The following is a 14,515-nucleotide window of genomic DNA, read 5'->3' on the forward strand; positions in this document are numbered from 1 at the left end:
TAATAATAATAATAATAATAATAATAATAATAATAATAATAATAATAATAACAGTGCTGAATCTTCCAAAGTCTCTTTACATAACCAGCTTATGTGTAAATTCATAGTACAAGTGGTGGGAAAAGCACTGTTTGGGAACAAATCTCACTGTTTTGGGATAATACATCCCCCACTCACACTTGGACTATGAACCATCCCTGATTTACACAGTTTGGAACAATCTTTGTTATTTCTTTTATTATTACATGTTCTTGTATTTATTTATAACCCACCTTTCTCCCAATACAGGGACTCAAAGTGGTGACCAACCATTAAAAAAGTACAAAGCATTGTTGTTAACTGCTTTCCAAGTCAGCCCCAGCTCATGGTGGCTCTGTGGATGAGACATCTCCAAGACCCCCTGTCCTCCAATGCTCTGCACATTCACACCTGTGGCCTCACTGATTGAATCTAGCCCTCTGGTGTACGGTTTCCTCTGTTTCTGCTACATTAAACCTTTGCTAGCATTATTGTCTTTTCTAATGCCTTCATGCCTTCTCATGATGTGGCCAAAATATCATGGCCTCAGTTTCATCATCTTGGCTTCCAGTGACAGTTTAGGCTTGATTTGTTCTAAGTTTCATTTCCTTGTCTCTAACAAAGTATAAATATAGAGCATAAAAACAATTTGCAGTGGACCCTTACTTTACATGGAGAATCCGTTCTGGACCACCACCATCACCACCCCCTGTATAAAGCAAATTCCATGCACGCTCAAGCCCCATTTAGATGAATGGGACACGTTCTTGTGTGTGCGCACCATTCATCTAAATGGGGCTTCCCATCTGTGTGACCTCAAGTCTGAGTATGGGAAGTCCGTGTATGGGGCGGGTCAACTGTATAAAATTTAAAACATTACACATTAAAAATACTAAAACATATTAAAACCTATATACAAACCTTGACATCTGAAATGCACAGCATTTGAAAAGCCTGATAGTACAAACATGTTTTTACCTGTTGCCGAAAGGAGAGCAGGGATGCAGCAATCCTGGCCTCTGTAGGGAGGAAGTTCCAGAGCCTGGGAGCAGCCACCAAGAAGGCCCTCTCCTTTGCACCCATCATGCAAGCTTGAGATGATGGTGAGATAAAGGGTCTCTCCAAATGATCATAGTACTCTAATAGGTTCATAAAGGGAGATACAATCCTTCAAATAACCTGGACCCAAGTCATATAGAGCTTTATAGGTCAAATTTTTGGAGAGGTTGTATACCAGGAGCACCAGAATTTCCTTCACAGCTAGCTGTTTCCATGCGCTAGGCTTGGGTCTTGTAGAGAGCTTTGAATAAATCTAGGGACCAAAACACATGGGCCAAAAGTGCTGGCTCTGGGCTGATCTGGGGGTGTGGCATACAGATGATGCACACCCCTGGATTGGGGTGAAGGAGCACCATAGTGACCTAAGGTGGCCAAGGCAGCCAGCAAAAAAGTACTCCTTGCTGGTGGCCTGTTCAGGACTGCAGCATCTGGTCAGTGTGAAACATGGAGTGGCCAGGGCTTGAGCGACCAGAGGCTGCTCCAGGTTGCCAGTCTGCTTGACCCCTAGATTTCCCTTCACCAATTCTTCCTCCTCCTCTGGAATCCAAAAATGTAACTTTTCTAAGCTTTGATTTAACCTAGGTTTGAGAACCTGTTGGAAGAGTGATAAACATCAAGGTTCTTTCTTGCTCCTGTATACAGTAGAGTCTTGATTATCCAACCTTCGATTAGCCAACATTCCAGATTATCCAACGTCGCTGCTCAGTGATTTCTTTACATTTTCAGAGGACTGAACTGTTTATACAGTACATATTGTACATCACAATGTTGATCAGTGATTTCTTTACATTTTTAGAGAACTGTTTATACATTACAAGGTTATTCCTATAACGTTACTGCAACATTATATTTACTGTTACTGCAATAAAACTTCAATATGTTTGCAATTCATAGTGATTTCAAGGCTTTTCTTGGACCCTCCGGATTATCCAACATTTTCGGCTATCCAACTATCAGCCCGCCCGTTTATGTTGGATAATCGAGACTCTACTGTATGTGGTAGTATTTCCTCGCCACTACAAATCCAGCCCAAACACCCTTTAAGGAATTAAAAAAAAAAAAAACCAGGGGCTCATATATCTAGTTTAAGTGTGCAAACTAACAAGAGGCTCCTATATAGAGGGTAGGAGTAAAGAAGTGTGTGGCAATTTGCAAAAATAAATAACAAAGTTTAAAAAAGCAGGAAGGTCATTCTAAGATACAGCATGCAATTCGAAAGTGCATTCGGCTCAGGAAATAATTTCCTTACTGCTATAGCTTAACAAACATTTGATGCACGTATACAGATTCAGTGTCAGCTTTATCATTCTCCTAGAGATGAACATTGCTGCTAGACTCTATGCATGTGACAAATGCATTTGGAAAAATTAGGTGCAAAGATGGTTTTAAGGGACTAGATAATGCACTTTCAATGTAAAAGCCTACATTTTTCATTGCTGTCACCCTCGTTTTATTCATGTGTTGCAATTCATGTAGAAACACCCCTCTAAGCAATGTGCAATCAGGACGCAAGCCTAGCTGAAAGTCACAGCTGATAAATGCAGAATTCATTTAGGCAAAGAAAGACATTCTGACCTAAAGACCTTCAGGGATTTTACCTTCTTACAGTCTTCTGAGAACCCATGTTGTTCTTAAAACTCTGGTACTCAAATTGCACGTCAAAGGAGCTCTGCCCAAGGGGCTTCAAACTATAATTGCTGCAATCACTTTAACCTGCAAATGACTCCAACCAGTGATGTTCAAATGGAAACAATTGATTAATCTTCCCTTTCTGAATGTCAGTAACTCTTTCAAAGCATGAACTGAAAAAGATGTAGGTATGGAATCTTTCTTTCTAGTACAATATCTAGGGAGAATATATGGAGCATGGTTTTCACTCTTCTGTCACCACTGAACTACTAGGAAATCATTGCTTGTCCAATGAATAATCTGGACAGTTGTCCCAGGTGATAAGCTTATGAAGGTTACTAGAGGCCCTGGTGGATGGTGGATTCCATGTCAGTGGGGCAGTGACTCTTCTCCAAGGTTTAAAGGAGCTATCTCACATGTTGCATCTATGTTGGATGTGGGGGTCATAACTGCCAATAGCTCCTTTAAAATATGGACTGGATTCACTTTCTTGCTGACATGAACGTTGCCACCTGCCACTAATTAGAGCAGCAGAACTGGGAAGAAACAAAACCTGAACAATCTCACAGGCATTTCTCATCTTTAGACTGAGCAAAATGGAAATAATTGAAGAGAAGAAAAACATTTTTCAAATATAGTTGGCTCTCCAGATTTTCAGCTTTGACTTTTGTGGATTTGGTTATTCGCGGATTTGAATAATATGTTATCTTTACAAATCTCTAGATCCTCCAGCATGACTTTACCAGAGGTTGAACATAGAGTTGCACTGGAGAACCTATAGATTCCTAAAGAAAAGACCTAGGCATTTCTAGGCCCTACAGTGTGATTCTATGGTCATCTTCCAGCAAATGTTGATCTTAGAGTTGTACTGGAGAACCAAGAGAGTCCTAGAGAGGTGTTATCTCAGATAAAAAATATAGTGGTTTTTTTATTTTTCTTTGTATACCTACAATGTACTTCTAAATGCTCAACTGAAGTTTTAAGTTACTGCTGTTGTATATAGCACTAGCCATCCTTCATTGTCCTTTATGGTAGCTTTTATCATAGGCATTAGCCTGGTAGCTTGATGCATGTGCACTGAACCTTCTCAGCATACGCTGCTTTGTCACAACTGACTGTGGTCTGAAAGAGGAGGGGTCGTCAAGCATGAGATTAAGCTGAGGGAGTAGGACATAGGGGGTTAGCAGAGCCAGAGAAAGAGGGGAGGTTAGAAGAGCCAGAGTAATGGGGACAATTGGGGCAGATGCAAGGCATATCTGCACCTGTCTAGGTGGGCTTAAGTTCATGTCTGGCTTGGATACATCCCCCTACACAAGAGGATTGAATAGGCCAGAGCAATTGGCCAAGTGGAACTATTGTGCCCCATGTCCCCTCCACCTGAATGTTCTGGCATGTTGTCTTGAGTGATCATGCTATCTTGATAGTGATTGATTTATGCCAGCATCATGCTTATGCTAGAATTATCATTTTAACAAAGATACGTTTGTCAGAAAAATATGCTTGAGTACATAATAAAATACTGTACATGTAATATAGTTGTAAATAAACCATATGAAATGAAATTATATTATACACTTGTCCCTCCATATTCGATAGGGTTAGGGGCACAAGACCCCGTGAATATGGGAAAACTGCAAATAACAAAAACACCATGTTTTTACTTGAGAGATCACCTTTCTAGGAATCTCTAGGTCCTCCAGTGCAACTCTGTGGTCAACGTCTGACAGACACTGACGATAAAACTACACTGGAGGAGATACAAATGCCTAGTAAAGTATTCTCTCTAGGAATCTCTAGGTCTTTCAGTGCAACTTTTAGTTAAAGTTGACCATAGAGTTGCACTGGAGGACCTAGATATTCCTAGAGAGAACATATTAATCAAATCTGTGAATAATCAAATCCACAAATATCAAAGCCGCAAATATGGAGGGATGAGTGTATTAGTGTTTTATAGCTTTTATTTTGTGATGCCCTACATTTTTCTTGAATATCCTAAAAAAACTCCTTTGTGGTTATGATATCTGGTCACCCTGATCCTTCTTGATGTGATGTGACTCACACCTTTAGACTCTTCTCAGCTTGTGTCTTCATAGAAACAACATCCGTTGGTGAAATAAGGAGGTTTTTGGAGCATCTGGATTTTTGCTGTAGGGAGTGAGCTTGTCCTGCTAATACCTCTTCAACTTGAAATGAAAGGGGGTCTGCTGAATAGATGTCTTAAATTCTATTCAGAATTTAAATTCTAGAGCTGTCAGAGGAAAAATGTTTTGTTTTTCAACTTTGTTCCTAATAGGGAGAGCTCACTGCATACTGGGATACTGGATGATTAATCTTAATGTGGTAATGAATGATGTTCTGTCCCCAATAATGATCTGTGTTTAAAGTGTAATTGACTTTTGGTTTGGCGATGCACTCTCTCACTCTCTCTGTGGTAGCCAGGCCTAACATTTTATCTTTCTGCTACAGTAGAAGCTGTAGATATTACATTGGTTTCTTAGGGTCATCACAAAATAAAAAGCAGCAGGAGGAGGAGATTTAACTCACTGATTAAAAGATGTATATTTTGCCTATCCAAACATCCCCTTAGTTTGAAACCTAAGTAAGGGGCGATGCAAGTGAATCCTTTAAAATGCTTGCATAAAACATTTTAGACATAATAATTTCCATATTTTTGGCAGATCTTTGTGTGTTTGAAGAATTTTTTTTAGTAGGTTGTCTAAAGTTTAGAGGCCAGTTGGATGATATCACATTTCTTTGTTCAAGCCTCTGTGGTTTTGCCAGGCAGCCAGTACATATTCATAGACATCCAGTCTTCACATATTAACCATTTAGCAGCCTTCTTTAAAATAGTGCATGCAGCTTCCATGTCTTGAGATGTTTTTGTGTTTAGTCTTTTTAGAGCTTGGGAGCAGATGGGGTACAGGCTATGCCCAGACACTATGACCTAATGCTACAAAATAATGTGAGGCAACTTGGTCATCCCATTGTCTTGGTTCAGATTTACTGCCTTTTGGCTTCTGGTCACCCAAAACAACTATTCCACCTAGTTGTAGCCACAGCTGGGGAATAGCTAGATACTGTTAGATAAATATAGGTCCGAATGTGGCAAACAAATAAATAACAATATACACCAGACAAATAATACATACACACACACACACACACACACACACACACTCTTACGCTATTCTGTTCAGATCTGCTGCACTCTGAACTTGGAATTGATTCTTCAAAAATTAATTTCTAACATAATTCAATTTTTTTTTACAAAGACATCATTGTTTTAATCCATTTAAATCAATGACATTAATGGTGTGAGCAACAGTTAATGTCTCATACATGTTTTAACCCATTATTCCAGAGGAGTCTAGGAGAGGATACCCATTTTTACCATTTTGGTCATTTAAATTGCCCCCCCCCCAGATAGAGATAGAGAGAGATAGAGAAGAGAGAGAGAGAGAATCTCTAATAAGTAACAACAAAGTAATTTTATAATATTTATTTTAAAAATTAACATTAAAATAAGGTTTGAATTAACGTCATATGTTACCTTTAAAACTAATGTTTCCTTCTAAGTATGACTTCCATTGTAGCCAATCAAACTGAGACCCTGTCATTTTAAATATGAACATTTAACTGGGAAATATCCATTCAAGCCTTTATGCAGAAAAGCAAGTGTGTTACAGTTCAGCTGAGCTTATGCCAGGTAATGTTGGTTTTTAAAGTATCCCAGGACCTTTGATTGTTGTTGTTGTTTTTGCTTTGGTTTTTGTTGTGTTTGTTTTGTTTTGTTGCAATGAATTAACACAGATACCCTCTCCTTACACACATACACACCATATACCTCACTTAATGAAATAGATATGTACCTGGGAATTACTTCTTGAAGACAAAATGTAGTATCAGGAGCAGAAATAATATGAAAAGAATAGGGATAATTTCCTCCATCACAAAAAAAGAAGAGCAGCTCAACATGTTTCAACAAAGTTTTTATCTAAATCTGACAAAGAAACAACTAGGTCAGATAAGGCTTATATAAGTGATATCAAATCACCTCTTGTTTCATTTTTGGCAAAATTCTGGCTATTTTAAAGTTGTTACGGGAGTTTCTCTCCTCCATTTTAAAAGGGTTTTTTTAACGCTTTGTAAATTTTCTTTAAAAACATCACATCTCACCAAATTTTCACTTTAATCACATGAAACTATGTAAATGCAAATACATTTGGGCTGTGTGTATAATACTGTAATGTAAAGGTATAATTTTAAAAAATTTTCTAGTTGTTTATGTCACAACTATTGTTATTACTTTCATTGATATACAGGAATTATGATTTACAAATAGCATTAGTACGAAAAAACATTTCTAAGGATTCTGCATGGTGTGGTAGGGGAGGAGGTCAAAGAGGTGACACCCTGAATTACTGCATTGGTTGATGCTAACCCTAGTCATGGCACTGGGTAGCAGTTTTGAGCTGCTGAGAGCAACAACAAAAAAATTGCCTGTGATTTTTAAAAATAATTTGGGGGTTTGTAGGTTTTGGAAACTGCAAAATGGAGCCCCCTGGGCAACAAGCAGCCTGTGAACGCTAGTTCCTCTGCTTACTCCCCACTCTCATGACAAAGCTCACAAGAAATATAACACTTGTATGGGATGAACAGAGATTGCATAGTTATTTTGAGATTTTGAATCGATCTTTTGGAGCTTTTTCACAGATTATACAGGCCTGCAAAACTGTAGGTCATAAAAACTTTTTTTAAAATGTATTCTGGTTTTATAGTAATGTGACATTGTAAATCCAGAGATTATCTCATATTTGCTCCATCATATACATTTTTTTCACCTTTGATGTTTCTAGGTTGTAATATGTGACTAAATGAAATGTTCCTGCAAAAAGTTATCCTGCAAAATGTAAGAAAGGCATTAAAGTCTTCTATTAAACTTGCAAAACACTTTAATTTGCTGGTATCAAAAACATAAATCTGTTCAAAAGCACTAAAAGAAAATGCACTGCAATGTCAGCATCCACACTTAATCAGAGCTGAGTAACAATTGAATTGAATATTGATTTTGTGAAAGAACTGTGTGTGGTATGACATATTTATTGTGATTTTTGAATTCAGCACTGAAAAATACATTAAAACAAGGTACAATATTGGAAAAGATGTGCTTTTTTCATCAGAGCCCTGTTATTGTTGTTACTGTGGTTGTCCACCACATCCTAGTTCCTTCTAGTGTCTGAGATTTGGGTGAAAAAGAAGCATAGTTTGAGGCAGTATTCTGAAAAATAGAATCAGTTTTTGACAATACAAAACAAAAGGTTGTGTCAGTATAGCTCATGTGCTTACATGATTTATCCTTGCAAGAATGTGGGGGGAGGGATGCTCACTCTGTATTTTGAGGTCAGCTTGGGTCAATGGTCATGGAGCTTGCCACTTACCAGCCATTCCCTGACATTGTGTCATATCAAGCATGGCTGATGCTAAAAAAATTACAGACTTCACAAACCCTGTGGGTCAGATCCTCAAGAAATTCTCACTGTACTCAGATAATGTACTGCTTTCACTAGCAAAACCATATACAGGTCTCTGGAATCTGCCAGCCATGACAGATGTTTGCTGTGTGGCCTTTTGTTCTCAGAGCTGGGCTTTGTTTTGTATGGAGTCTGGTACAATGGAGTCTTTTGACTACTACTGTAATACAATATAGAAAGAAAGAAGGAAATATTATTTAAAACAAGGTCAGGACTGTCAAAAAATGATTACAGTCAGCTCTGTGTATCCACGTATTCTGCATCCATGGATTCTCGATCCATAGTTTGAAAATATATTTTTTTAAATCCCAAAAGCAAACTTTGACTTTACCATTTTATATAAGGGACACCATTTTACAGTTGTCCCTTGCTATCCACAGTGGATCCATTCCAGACTCCTCTGTGGATAGCAAAAAACACGGGACCTTAAGCCCCATTCGTTTCAATGTGTGGGCGTGCATGCTCACCCCTGTGTACATCGGCACACGCATGCACACCCATTGAAAAAACTGGGGCTTTCTGTCTGCAGAAGCTCAGATCCACAGATGGCAAGTCCATGGTTGGCACGGACAAACTGTATTATGCTATTGTATATAATAGGACTTAAGCATCCATAGATTTTGGTATCTGCAAGGGTCTTGGAATCAAAACCCTTGTGGATACCAAGGGCCAAATATACCATGAAATCTTCACTGATAGCAACTTTGTGGACTTCCCTCTCTTTATCACAAACAATAAGGGATACTCAACCTGTAATCAGATTTTCATATCCTCCAACATTTCACAGATGAAAACCAGGACATTATAGCCATGCAGCTGTTGGAATGTGCATGCAGTCTTTTGTCGGAAGCACTCGGGGAGGATAACCACCAAGCAACTGTCTCGGAGCTGTCTGTGCTGTTCAGGAATCTCCTCCTTCCTCCGATGCTGATAAAACACACTGAAGCAAGCTTTTCTCCAAAGAGGCTCTTTAATCTTTCAGTTGCAACATATACAGAAAGCAAATATCCAAAGCTACACATCCACCACCAACCAACCAACCAAAAACCCACACTGTACAATGATGCTTGGGCTTTATATACACTTTTGCCATGCGGCCACTAAGCACAGCCTCTTCCTGCTGTGTCACCTCAATTCTTGTCCCCCAAGCAAGATGACCATGTATATTTACAATAGTTTTTCAACACTTCCCAGTGCTTTCTGGCACATGATGACCTTGCAGATACATCACATGTCCTGATCCAACTGTAACCAATTCCTTGATTATCAGACTGCAAGTGGCCCATAGTTACCTTTGTCATTTCTTCTGCATCTGGACATTTTATATCAGGTTTTTATTCTCTAACATTAGCATCAAAATGTGTTCAAGAATGCACCAGCAGCAGTTTGCATTTGCTTGAGCCTTTGGTGAAGGGTAAGATTCTAACCTCTTGTCTCCTCTGCTCCCTGATGAATTACTGAAGTACAAATTACTTTTCCACCTTGAACACAGTTTGCAGCAATTGAAGTAAACTGAGGACAAACAGAAAGTAGAAGGAGAAGAGAGAAACTGTGCCATGTTAAAACCAGCTGAAGAAGTGGAAGGACACATTTTCATTAGGGCTGTCCCTGCCAAATCAGGACATTTGGAAGGTATGGATTTTAAGCTCAGCTGGCTTTTCTGTAAGATACTTGCATTAAAAACTGTGTTTTCACAACTTTCTTTTTGTGTTCCTTCATGCTTCTTAAATTCAAGCTTAGGTCACACTTGCAGATTAATAGGATGCAATTGCATTTTATTTGCTTCTTTCTTAAACTTAAGATACTTTGCATAACACAGTGGGAACCATGTGGGCCTCCAGAATATCTTGGATTGCAACTTCCAGGATACATTGGCTATATTGGCTAGGGCTGCTCAGAGTTGCAGTCCAAAAGATCTCATCTGCTACTAAGTCTCTAATACCTTAAAGATAAAGAAAAGAAGGAGGATCAAGAATCCTATGTACATATCCAAAGTCAATTGTGGAAGTACAAATCCACAAGTGCATGAGAAATTCAGTCTTTCCTGTTCTGTTCAGAATGAACTGATCTGCAATGGTTGACAATGACATGTAAAGTCCCAAATTCAGACCCTAATAATAATAATAATAATAATAATAATAATAATAATAATAATTGTTATTTCTATCTTCTCGCCTCTCCCAATGGATTGAAGCGGGATCACAGCAAGGTTAAAATTACACGGTTAAAATTACAGCACAATTAAAACCACGGTAAAAAATAAAAACATAAAAACCTAATAACATAAGAATCTAAAAACAGTAGCATCAATCAATCAAGGGGTCAGCTGGTCTCGTTCCATACTAGTGATTTTCATAGGAGGTCAGGAGGATAAGCGCGGAGGAAGAGTTCTGTCTTTACTGCCTTCTTAAAGATTTCTAAAGATGTAATAAGGCGGGTCTCCTCTGGGAGTCCATTCCAAAGTCTGGGGGCAGCTATGCTAAATGCCTTTAGGGAAGTAGAAACATGTTTGGATGATGGTATCTCCAACAAATTCTTCCCACTTGTTCTAAGAGTGTGGGGCAGATTGTATAGAGAGATGCGTTCCCCTAAGTACTGTAACCCAGACCCAAGCCACATAGGACTTTAAAGGTAATAACCAACATCTAGTATTGTGCCCGGAAGCTAATTGGGAGCCAGTGTAGATCTTTCAAAATGAGTGTTATATGGTCAAGTCTCAAAGAGCTAGTGGCCAGCCTGGCTGCCGCATTTTGCACTAGTTGAAGTTTCCGAACTTGATACAAGGGTAGCCCCATGTAGAGCGCATTGCAGAAGTTGAGACAAGAGATTACCAGAGTGTGCACTACAGCTTCCAGGTCTTTTCTGTTGAGGTAGGGTCGCAGTTGGCATATCAACTGAAGTTGGTACCAAGCACTTCTGGCCGTCGCATCCACTTGAGATGACAAACGTAGAGATGGATCCAGAAGTACTCCCAAACTGCGAACTTCATCCTTCAGGGGAAGTGTGACCCCATCAAGGAGTGATGGACAAATTTCCCTCCCCGGACCTAAGGAACCTATGGCAAGTACCTCCGTTTTCTCTGGATTCAGCTTGAGTTTGTTTTTCCTCATCTAGCCCATTACTGACTCAAGGCAGGGATTCAGAGGGGAGAAGTCATCCTTAGTCACTGTAGCAGTCGGGGACATAGAGAAGCGTATTTAGGTGTCATCAGCGTACTGATAACTCTGCGCCCCATGTCTCTGGATGATCTCTCCCAGTGGTTACATGTAAATGTTAAATAACATGGGGGACAGAATGGCGCCTTGAGGGATGCCAGATGTCAGCTCTTTTCTAAAAGAGCAACTGTCTCTCAGCCTCACCATCTGGAACCTGCCCAAGAGGTAGGATTGGAGCCACTAGAGCGCATTGCCCCCAATACCCAACTTCCTCAGGCGCTCCAGAAGGATACCATGGTCGATGGTATCGAAAGCCGCTGAGATGTCCAAGAGCACTAATAGGGTCACACTTCCCCTGTCTGTGCCCAGACGGAGGTCATCGATTAAGGCGACCATGGCCGTCTCCACTCCATATCCCGCCCTAAAGCCAGTTTGAAATGGGTCCAGATAATCAGTTTCATCCAAGACAGCCTGGAGTTGGAAGGCGACTGCTCTCTCGATCACCTTGCCCAAAAAAGGTAATAGGGAGATAGGGAGACCGGTCTGTAATTGTTTCTCTCTAGGGGATCTAGGGAGGGCTTTTTTAAAAACAGTTTAACCACTGCCAATTTTAGCTGTGATGGAAATTTGCCCTCCCTAAAGGATGCATTGATTATTGATCATAATAATGTGGTCATAGCATCCCCTCCCTGGGCGGTCAGCCACGATGGGCAAGGATCGAGAGTGCATGTCATCTTTCTTACACTTCCAAAGAGCTTGTCCACTTCATTGGTACTCACAAACTCAAGGTGATCCAGTCTAACATGGCCCATGAGGTCTCTGGACACCTCTCTTACTGATTCTGTAAGAAAGCTGGCGTCAAGATCAGCCCTTATCCGAGAGATTTTATCTGAAAAAAAGTCATTGAAAGCGTCACAGCAGGCTATAGTTGGTTGAAGCAAAAGGTTCAGGGTGGGAGGCAGTTGTGTCAGCTCTCTAACAACCCTGAACAGCTCTGCTGGGCGGGACTCTGCAGACGCGATACGTGCAGCATAGGAAGAATTCTTTGCTGCACCTATCGCCACTCCATAAGCCTTCAATCAGTTCTCAAGGAGTGTCTTGTCGGATAAGCGCTGATGTTTCTGCCAGCAGCGCTCTAGTCATTGTACGGCCCTCTTCATCCTTCAAAGATCTTCTGTATACCAAGATTTTTTATTCGAAGTGGGTCGGAAAGGACGCTCAGGAGCGATACTGTCTATAACTCTGGTAATGTCGTTGTTCCAGGTATCGACCAAGGCTTTGACAGAATCGCCGCCAGTCCCAATCATAAGTCCCTCTAGAGTTTCCTGGAACCTTTTGGGTTCCATCAGCTTTTGAGGGCGGACCATCTTAATAGGTCCTCCACCCCCGAGGGGGATCTGGGTAGTCGCCTTCAGTCCCACCTTGGCCAGAAAATGGTCCGTCCATGACAAAGCAGAGATTTGAGTTACCTCTGCCCTCGGCTGCTCCTACTCCGTACTAAAAACCACATCGAGTGTATTACCAGCACAATGTGTTGGACCCAAGATTAGTTGGGACAGGCCCATGGCTGTCATGGCTGTCATGGAGCCAAGGTAAAATGCCTGGCTTCACATGAAAGATAAGATTTGCTGCCCAGCAGAGGTCCAAATTGGAAGAGGCAATGCAAGCAAGTTTATTTCTTTAGAAATACATCCACTTGGAAAGGTCCAAAGTGAGACTCTGAATAGTTCATAACATCCATCTTTTATACCTTTTTACAACTTAGAAACATTAATATCATAGATCAAAACACATCTACTCTGTCTGCCATAGATTGCCATTCCTAGATTGTTCCAAGAACTGGTTTTCTATTTATTGCAGGAAGAGCAGGTTCAATGTATGCAATGTTTAATCAACACGAACCTTAGAGCTGTTTACACCCAAGTTTCTTGAAACAAGGAATGTAATCAACACTTCAAATCAGAGATGTAATTTTCTTTTCTCATTAGTGTTAAAACACATAGCCTGAAGTCAGGAGTATTAGAATCAAAGGTCTTCTGAGAACAAAGGCCATTAAGGTCTTATTACCAAAGAATGGAAATATTCAGGTTAATGTAAGAAAATCCATTGGTGTGTTATTGTTGTTTTTAAATTCACACAGGGACTTCAGTATTTAAAGGAATGCCTCTTCTTATATGTGCTTGCGCAAGGATTAAGGTCTCACTGTTCATCAGTGAGGTCAACACACTGTAGGAATATGTGCAAAAAGGGCCTTCTTCTCTGTCATGGCATTGCAATTGTGGAATGCCATCCCATTGGAAGCCCAGCTGGTGCCAACACTGATTTCATCGAGGCATCAGATTACTCTCAAATACTTGTGCACATGGTTTTAAACTGTTTTAATCTTCTAAATTTATTTTAACTCATTATTTTTATAAAATATTTTTATAAAATAATTTTAAAATTGTAAACTGTTTTAATCTATTCATATTAATTTTACTTGTAAGCTACCCTTAGATCTTTTTGATACAAGTTGAGTAGGAATATTTTAATAAAAAGTAAATCAAGTACCCAAGCTAACACACAGGTCAGAATTCTTCCAGGGATGTTCTGATTTGCACTGCAATTCTCAGCAGTTTAAATTTATCAAAGTGAATCAAATTATGCAACAGATATCCAAGTATAGCTATTGGTATCTTCAGTGCATAGAAATTCCCCATGGTAATTGTTTTTTATGTTTAATATTAGATTTGCTTGTATATTTTGATGAAATGTCAAAATTCAATAAAAATGTTTAAAGAAGCAAATAAAATACACTGTTTAAATGTGAATTTTGAACCAAGGTAAAATAATGAACACAAAATTTTAGGGGAGGGGGAAATTATGTATTTAAATTAAGGCTCATATTTCACTTTGGATTCAGTTAAATTTGAGTAAGGTGGAGCATTTCAGCTGGATTCCTGAATAAAAATAGAAGTAGTGCAGAAAAAGAGTAAAAAGATTTGGAGGAGGGAAAAGATTTGGTAATTTCAAGTACACAAGGAAGTGTTGTTCTTTTCCTCATTTTACTCTTTGTTGCTTGTAAACCTTCCTCCTATTCTTTATTTTTGGTTATCTTTCTAGAGCTATTCATTGATTCCTTTC

This window comes from Sceloporus undulatus, chromosome 1 (assembly GCF_019175285.1).
Source record: "Sceloporus undulatus isolate JIND9_A2432 ecotype Alabama chromosome 1, SceUnd_v1.1, whole genome shotgun sequence".
Classification (NCBI taxonomy): Eukaryota; Metazoa; Chordata; class Lepidosauria; order Squamata; family Phrynosomatidae; genus Sceloporus; species Sceloporus undulatus.